Raw genomic sequence first — 6,000 nt, 5'->3', positions numbered from 1 at the left:
CCCTTTTTTTTTTAAGGGCTTTTCTTTAACTAGCTTTTCTTTATGAAGAGATTGGACGGGCATCTACTATCTACTTTTACCACCATATCTTTACAGGGCTAAATATGTGCGTGTATGGATGTGTGTGTGTGCGTGTACGTGTGTGTGTGTGAGAGAGAGAGAGAGAGAAAGTGTATTTGAAATAGTGTGTGTGCGGTGTGTGCGTGTGTGGGTGTGTGTGTGTGTGTGTGAGAGAGAGAGAGAGAGAGAGAGAGAGAGAGAGAGATAGAGAGAGAGAAAGTGTATTTGAGGCCCTTTGTTGGGATGAGATTCGTGGAAGTGTCAGCCAAAGGGGAGATACGTTGAGAGATGAGTTGACTCATCATCTCCATCGCATCCATGACAGTAGTGGTCGCATGGAGGCAAACCAACTAGAGATGATTTCTTTCATGGAGAACATGCATGTTCAAATCGGGGAATGTCTACGTGGATGTAATGGGCAATGTAAAGAACATGTAGATTCTCTAAAAGATCAAGTGTGTACATTAGGCGTGGAAGTATTAAGTCTAAAGATATCTGTTAATTGACTCAATGCAATTATAAAAAAGATGTGCCATGTTTTCGAAGCCAGGGTAGTTGCTTAGAGCTTTTGTGAGAGAGGGATGATGTTTTTTGATCAAGGGTCAAATTGTGTTCCAACTTTTATATTTGGCTCTTTATCTTGGCGATATATATGAAATTTTTATTTTCTCAAGTTTAATAATTCTCTTCTATTATGTCTTCGCTCTCTTATTTTCCATCTCTCAACATGTTTTAACTCTGCCTTCCTCTCTCTCTCTCTCTCTCTCTCTCTCTCTCTCTCTCTCTTGTCTGTCTCTTTGTCTATCTTAAATATTATGTTGTTTGAAGTTAAAAAAAAGTAGTATTTGTTATTTTGTGTTTCGAAGGAGATCGAAGATGGCTAGGAGCTGTACATACTTGAGTTCAAACCAGGTTCGTCGGCTTCGAATTTTGGATGCAATACGCATGACTCACCGTAAAAGGTCACGGACACAAGGACTTGCATTCGAAAACAAAATGTTGCTAATTTTACGGATCACTTTAACATAGCTGGGATTGAAACATTTGGAAGGGTTGAAAATGAGGAGCACAGTGAACCCCATGGTGGAATCCACTTGGAATCAAGAAACAGAATAATTCTCAATGCTACGGTTCTTAAAGAACCTATCAATGAACCTCACAATGCTCAGACACAGAGATTTCATGAACGCGAGGCCATTTCTCATTTGATTTAAATGAGCTACCTATGGACGATAATTTTCAATCTATAACTTTTGTTGTTGGTGATGTGAAAGATATTAGATCTGAATGTCACTCTATAAGGCGGGTGTTTTCTTTGCCTTTTTGGAATGTCAAGCACCCAGTAACTATGGTGATATATTCTAGAGATTGTGCCATTTTTGTGGTGCAATAATTTGAAAGTGTGAGGCGTCAAGAAAGCTTGGAGAATAGGTGGGCAAACAGTGTTGTGGAAGTGGGAAGGTTTCTTTACTACCATTGGAAAATCCACCTCCTGCACTGGTGGAGTTGTTGCGTGGTAATAATAATGAAAGTAAGGAATATAGAAAGAATATACGGTCTTATAATAATGCCTTGGCATTTGTTTCACTGGGTGCTCACTTGGATAGTCAGTTCACTAAGGGAGGAGGAGTATTCAATTTTTGAATCCATGGTACCACCTATCATCATGTTGGTTCTGTGATACCTGATGAAACTCGAGATACGGCTCCTCGATTTGCCCAAATTTATGTGTATGAGATACAGAGCATGAATTAGAGAATAGACTTCATGGGATGCCCTCTTTAAATCATAAAATTGTTGAAAGGTTGTAAATAATGATGTATGTATATAATCCATACGCCTGTGCACTTCGTTCAATGAGATAAATGTTGATGTCAAGTCCACATGCAGATTTGAGAATGGTCATCATTGAAGCTCGATCAACCTCATGGCAATCCTTAGTCCCTACAGGAAGAAGTGAGATAGCAGCTATTATGCCCGATCAAGGAGATGATTTTTATGTGGGCCATAGAGACATTCAAATAATGTCACGCACAGGTGCTATGAAAAAAATATCTAACTTGCATCACTCATATATGCCTCTATGGTAGGAATAGAGAAGGCTCAAATGAGGATACAAAGACCGTAACTCAACGACAATATTATGCTTATAGACTGCAGATTAGGGAAGATACAAATGCATGCCTTCTACGTGGTGGTCGTCTTTTGCAAAACAGTACATTGTTGATGCATATAGTAGCATGGAAGAATCTAGATTGGTATGGATACGCAATAAGCAGAAAGCATTGCGTGCTGAAGTTTATCAAGGTCTTGCAGATATGGTTAATTTATGTGATGGGGTTAATAGAGTCCCTGTAGGCAGTGCTGGATGCAGGGTCGTACTGCCATCTACATATACTAGGGAGCCTAGATATATGCATCAATTGTACCAGGGTTCAATGTCTATTGTTAGAAAGATGGGTAAACCTGACTTGTAATTTATCACCTTTACTTGCAATCCCAAGTGGTATGAAATAACCAATGCTTTATTTCTGGGTCAGGTTGCCCAAGATCGAGACCTGACTTGACTGGACGGGTCTTTTATGAGAAGCATAAGGACATGATGCACTTATTGGTCAAAAAATCAATATTTGGAACGATATTGGGATTTGTTTCTGTTATTGAATTTCAAAAAATAGGCTTGCCAGATGCACATATATTATTGATATTGGAAAGTGGATGTAAACCGATCTCGAGATCCATCACTATGATATGTTTGTATGTGCTGAACTTCCCGATAAGGTGATGTTTCTAGAGTTGCACAGCATAATTAGTCATTGCAATCTCCATGGACCTGGTGAACTAAATATTCACTCTCCTTGCATGGTTAATGGGAGTTGCAAACATCGGTATCTTCGAAATTTTTGCGAGACTACTATCGTTGATGGGAATGGGTATCCAACTTACATGCAACAAGATGATGTTAGTTTTATCCAGGTAAAGGATCATAGGGTGGATAGTTGATGGGTTGTTCCATATAACCCTTTTCTCTCTTTGAGGTACAAAGCCCATATTAACATAAAAGTATGCTCTACCATTACAACTATAAAATATTTGTATAAGTATGTATACAAAGGACATGATAGAGCTACTATTGAGTTGCAAGACATAAATGGCGTTATTGTGATGAGGTTAGTCAATATTTAGATGCACGGTACGTTTCTGCTTCAGAGGCATGCTGGCGCATATATCAATATGATTTGCACAATGAAAAGCCCGATATACAAAGGTTACATGTTCATCTCCCAATGTACAATAATGTGCTTTTCCTCAATGACCAGGATGACTTGCATGATGTGATTAGTTGTGATAGAAACCAAAAAACATCTCTCACCGAATGGTTCAAAGCCAATCAATTGTATGCGGATGCAAATAGCTTATTGTATGCTTATTTCCCTTGCAAGTGGGAGTGGAATTTGGCTCTTCACTCATGGACTAAAAGGAAAAGAGGTAATATGATTGGACGTATATATAATGTTAGTTTGAGTGCAGGTGAGCAATATTACTTACGGATACTACTCACAGTGTGCAAAGGGTGCAAATCTTTTGCGAACAGTGAATGGAAATTTGTATCCATGTTTTAAGGCTGCATGTGAAGCCAAAGGGATGCTAGAGAGTGATGAGGAGCAGTATATGTGTCTCCATGAAGCTGCAATTTAGAATACAGGATTCTAGTTGCATCAATTGTTTGTCGTTATAATGGTTTTTTGTGAGCCTATATACCCTGGGCAGCTTTGGGAAAAATTCTCTGTCAAACTTTCAGAAGAAGAGTTTTTCCATTCGTTGTTATAGCAGAGAGGGTGTGTCTATGTTGGTGTTTATCATTCTACAGCAAAGAATCAGGCTTTGTTGCACATGCAAGATCTGTTACATCAATATGGAAAGCGGTTAGCTGATTTTGAAGGGTTGCCTATTCCAGATAGATCAAGTGTTGCCACTCTTAACAATGGTTTGTTGATGGAAGAGATGATGTTTGATTCTGTTCAGCAGGCTAATTTGTCTGTTTCTATGGAAAGGAGTCTTAATAGTTGTCAATCACAAGAGCATTTGATATTATCCTTAGAGCTGTTTCTTTGAACCAAGGTGGTGTTTTTTTCCTTGATGGACCAGGTGGATCAGGCAAAACTTATCTTTATAATGCCTTGCTATGTTGATTGCATAGAGAGAAACATGTTGCCTTGGCATGTGCATCATCTGGAATAGCTGCATTGTTACTCTCAAATGGTCGTACAGCTCACTCACGTTTCAAAATCCCGTTGGTACTCAATGCTTCTAGCACATGTGGAATCAAAGCTAATAGCCCAATAGCAGAGGTGTTGAAGTTTGCAAGGCTAATCATTTGGGACGAGGCTCCAATGATGCATAGTCACACATATGAAGCACTAGACAAGACATTAAAGGACATTATGCAAAGTGATATAGTGTTTGGTGGAAAAGTTATGTTGACTTCATGCAAATCTTATCGGTTGTGCCAAAGGGATTGCACGAGGACATTGTTGATGAAGCGCTATGCCGGTCACATATTTGGAGATATGTGAGTGTTTTAAAGCTCACCTAAAACATGCGGGTTAGACAAAGTGCTTGTAATGGTATAGAACATGAATTTGTCAAATGGACATTACAAATTGGGGATGGCACTATAGGTCAATCAAACAATGATGATAGAGTGGTAATTCCACCGTAAATGTTGATCCATGGCAACTGTGTTGTTTTGAGTTTGGTAGAATGGGTATACAAATATCTTCAGAGAGTTGAGGATTATGCATGCTTCTTCAAAGACCGTGCTATTCGTGCACCACGAAATTTAGAGGTTGATGGGATCAATGAACTAGCCTTGAGTTTGTTGCCTGGTCTTGAAAGAGAATACCTCAGTGCAGATTCTGTTGTTTCTTGCGAGAATGATGCAATATTGTATCCAATTGAGTACTTGAACAGTTTGAACTTAGGTGGTGGTTACCCTCCTCACCGCTTAGTTCTAAAGATTAATGTCCCTATCATTCTTCTCCGCAATTTGGACCCACGGCGTGGACTTTGTAATGGTACCAGATTGATATGTAAGCAATTTAACACAAAGGTGATAGAAGCAGAAATCATTATAGGTACAAACATTGGATACAAAGTCTTTATTCTCAGGATAATATTTATGCCTACTATACTTCAATTGCCTTTTGACATGAGAAGGAGGCAATTTCCTGTCCAGTTAGATTTTGGTATGTCAATAAATAAGTCCCAAGGATAAACATTGAGTGTATTGGGATTTATCTGGCCACACAAGTGTTCACACATGGACAACTGTATGTTGCTATGTCACGTGTTAGATCATCTCATGTAGTGAAAGTGTGTGTAAATCATATTGTGGAATATGAAAGCGGCACAAGAGGTTCAAATGAAGTCTTCACAACCAATGTTGTCTACTAGGAGATTTTGCAAATGGCATGCCAAAGAATGTAAATGTAAATGGCAGCTTGCAAATGTTAGAGCCTACATTTATACATATCTTTGAATGGAGAATGTTTCAAAGATATGCAAGTGCAGTCTTTGATTGCTTTTGGATTGCTTTTATACACAGTGTCATTATATTATTTGTTGCTTAGCTCAAGCTACTGAGCACACAGACACACACACAACCATATATATATTTATGTGTGTATGTGTGTGTGTGTGTATATATATATATATATATAGAGAGAGAGAGAGAGAGAGTGCTATATTTGATATGAAGGGTATATTGCTTAGGATGGCTGTGGCAAGGAGATCATTTTCATTCGTTTATGGTGATGGATAAGACATTGAAGGTAAAATTTTCAGATGTTTGCTATAATATAGATATTATCGTTTTCCAAGATCTATTTAATATTCATGGCTGAATTGTAGACCCTCCATTTTGGGAAGAACAAGTAA

Source organism: Cibotium barometz, chromosome 62, assembly GCF_041138505.1.
Source record: "Cibotium barometz isolate CiBa-2024 chromosome 62, ASM4113850v1, whole genome shotgun sequence".
NCBI classification, from domain to species: Eukaryota; Viridiplantae; Streptophyta; class Polypodiopsida; order Cyatheales; family Cibotiaceae; genus Cibotium; species Cibotium barometz.
Note: the sequence above shows the minus strand (reverse complement) of the source record.